Source organism: Tupaia chinensis, unplaced genomic scaffold, assembly GCF_000334495.1.
Source record: "Tupaia chinensis unplaced genomic scaffold, TupChi_1.0 Scaffold000075_1, whole genome shotgun sequence".
NCBI lineage: Eukaryota > Metazoa > Chordata > Mammalia > Scandentia > Tupaiidae > Tupaia > Tupaia belangeri.
This window is the reverse complement of record NW_006159535.1, coordinates 2,211,824-2,215,477: the sequence shown is the minus strand read 5'-3', so window position 1 is coordinate 2,215,477 and position 3,654 is coordinate 2,211,824.

Genomic DNA, 3,654 nt, shown 5'->3' with positions numbered 1-3,654 from the left:
TCGTCCATTGTGGTTAGCAGGGATTTGAATTAAATGGAACATCAGGTAGATTCAGATTTGTTTGGTTAGGCATTATGTTTTTAAGTAGGCTTTGTGTGTAGGTGTGTGTGTGTTCATGTCTAATTAAAGTGATAATTAATTTTAAATAAATTACTAGTTCTGCTAGTCAGTAAAAATAGTTTAAGTTTCTTTATTTCTTTTCTTTTTTGTTAGAGGTTTTTGCCACAGAGCATGTGCGCTGATTGGAAAGAGAGAGAGAGACAGACAGACAGACACAGTGAGAAGAAAAGTGAGAGATCACCCCTCAGGGAGGAGGTCCACATCACAATCCCTTTTCTTCCTGGGATCTTGGGCGTGCATGCAAACACTTCTAGCATGATTTTCAAGCCACCAGGTCTGGGACTTGAACTGCAGTCGGCCATGTGGGAGTTCTACAATGTAAGCACTATGCCATCTGCTGGCCCCAAGTTTCTTTATTTCCTCCATGACAGGGACTGAGAGAAAAAGATGCCGCCCTCCTCAACAGGGTCTTCATAATATATCTACCCCCAGTTTTTGTTTCCTCTGATTTTATTTCTCTGTGGATCAGATCTTACCTTTTAAGTTTATTTTATTTTTTTCATGAGAGAGACAGGCAGAGATGGAGAGACAGCACCCCCAGCCCTGCAGCCAGCCCTGGATCATGGGCATGCCTGGATTATTCAGTAAAGTCTCTGGATGTGAACCTGGAACCTTCTCAGGTGGATCAGCCCCATGTCTGGCCCCTGCAACATCCTCTGGCCCTTTGCCTCTTTTCTATATTACAGAACTTCCCAAAACTTCTTGGAATGTTAATTATCCTTTTTCTTATTTCCCTGTGTTGTTAGATTGTTAGACTCTTTTTCTCTGTAAGGAATACTTTTTTTTTTTTTTTTTTTTTTAGAGAGAGAGATTATTATTATAGAGTGCATGTGCTCACTAGAGAAAGAGAGAGACAGAAAGCAAGAAATCACCCCAGGCGGGATGACCATGCCTCAATGCCTTCTCCTCCATTCTCCTCTTGGGATCTTGGGCATAGATGCACATGCACCCGGCGTGAGTTTTATACTGCCAGGTCTAGGACTTGAACTGCTATTGACTGGGAGTCCAGAACATAACCATTACACCATCTACTGGTCCCAGACATACCTCTTTATGTGATTTGGGGTGGAAAAGAAGGTAAATGCATGTGTTCAAGCCACCACTTGGTTCATTCTCTACTTGTTATTTTCTTTATTGTTTCTACTGATTACCAGATAATACAAGATCATTGTGGAAAACCTCAGAGAGTATATAAATACAAAGTGAAAGTTCCCTCTCATGTTAGATGGTTCTAGCATCCTGATGCCTATCTTCTTGATCTCACCCACTGATTTCAGCTGGAGTTGAGCAGACAGTTCTGGGAGGGCTTCCCACACTCCCTGGCTGACAGCACATAGTCTCAAATGAATTCCTTCCCTTCTGGCCCCAGAACTCTGTGGAGAACTTGCAGGGTAGCTTGGAAGTGCACAGTGTCAACAAGGGTGGAGGGTTGTTGAGGAAGGCTGAGTGGGGAGCCCCTTGAACAACAGAATGAAGGCCAGTCTCCTGCCTTTCGTGTAGATAATTCTGGTAGGTATTCTATACTCTTCTGAGGGGGCCCTAGCAGACTTGATCCCCGCCTACAAGCCTGCAACGATGACCTTGATAACCAACTGTCAGATCAGCTTTTCCTTCTTCCTTCTTCCATTCTCCCCAGTTTCTCATTTCTGCACCCTGGGATCTGACTTCTACCTCCTCCCCTTTCTTTGACAATGCCCTTTCCCTCTGTATTTCTAAACTTCCTCCTCCTCTCAGTTCTGATTTATCATTTTGCTGTAACTCTATTAGTTGTGAAGCATTTGAGGATGCTGTCAGGGTAACAGGCTCTGTAGCAAATGAGGTTGTACTGAATTATTTAGCTTTCAGCTAAAGTGCAGATAACTGAAGCAGCTGGGCTGGTTTGTAAGATCTTGGGGTAATCTGTCTGCTGATCTAGAGCTTTTATCATATTAATTTGTTCTTTTGGTTAAAAATTATAAATGTTAAAGCTACAAAGAAGAATATATGTGAACTATTCATTTTAGTGCCACAAACCTAGAGTGAAGAAATTATTTGTTTCATGTAGTATATAATTACATAGCTGCAGACTGCAATTCTAGGGAATCATGAATTTATTTAATAAGTTTATTCACACAAGGTTTTCAAAAAACATAAATACATCATTTCTCTCCATCTTTTTCTTTTAAAAATAGATCAAGGACTTCTACTTGAGATCCCTAACAGTGTCAGCTTTTGAAGTTGGCCTGTTTTTCTTGAGTTTTCCTTGCCAGAATTTGGTTCTTCAATCATTTTGTCTTTATGAAAAAGACCTTTCTGTTTCTAACTGCATAATAAACAAATGATTCTTTTTTAAAAAGAATTATTTAATTTTATTTATCATTACTATTTTTATATTTTGCTACAAGAAACGTGCACTCATCAGAGAGAGACAGAGAAAGAGAGAGATAGAGAGAGAAAAAAAACAAGCCACCAGGTCTGAGACTTGAACTGCAGTCAGCATGTGGGAGTCCAGTGCCCTTACCACCACACCACCTGCCCAGCTCCAACACATGGATCCTTAAATGTTACTAGCAAATGGTACTGATGGTGGTGGTTGAGGGGAGCACTGCTAATCCAGTGGATGACCCTGAATATTCTTGTATTATTGCTCTTATGTTACTAGTGTCTCCTGGGAAACCAAGCTGTTATTACAGCTCAAAGGCCCAGACAAGAGGGAGGAGGTGTGAAGAGTTCTGTGGCCTGGTATTACCTGTGGAGTTTGCCTCACTTAGCATGCCTCCGGGCCTACATGCCTGCTCTCCAAAAGTGAGGCTGCAGCAGGAAGTGAAGTATCCTTACAAACGTTTAATAAATAAATTGGAATCTTCAACAAACACCCCTTTCCTGGTGAATCCTGGAAAACATCGGTATAGTCCCAGGCAGTAACTCACGAGTAAGACTGCCCCCCTGTTTGGAGTACCCCGCTACATCAGTAAAAGTTAAATTTCCTCAGCACCTATGCAGTCTTTAATACCTGAGATTGTCCGGTTGATGACTGGTCAGAAATCATCCCAGGCACAGTGGGTGGTGAAAAGAGCCGAAAGCTACCGCAAACCTTATTGAGCAATGACCTTGCATGGTAAGAAAGTCCAGAAAATGGACTGCCCTGCAAGCCTCTCTGCGTTCTCTGGGAGTCTCTCCTTAAGTGAGCAGGAGGTGGCTTGTCCTTCCTCTTCAGCACCACGGTTCTCATATTCCTCTGGCCTACTGCACCCCATCGCACCCAGGCTAGCAGTAAAGAAGCCACCACTCCTCTGGAGACCCGGGCGGGCCAGGAGGTGCCTGTGGGCAGCTGTGACAGCTTGCCTGTTGATTAGGGTCCCTGCAGCTTGCGAGCGCCAGTGGGACTGCGGGCCGCGCGCGGCCAGCACTGCCAGGTCGCCCCGACTACACTAGGTTTGCACGCAGGCAGCGACATCGAGCCGGGGCTGGGGGCGGGGGCCTCGGGCCCAGTGCCCCCCCCCTGGCCTCTGAGCGTCTGCTCTCACCGCCAGCCGCGAGGAGCCCGCCGCGAGA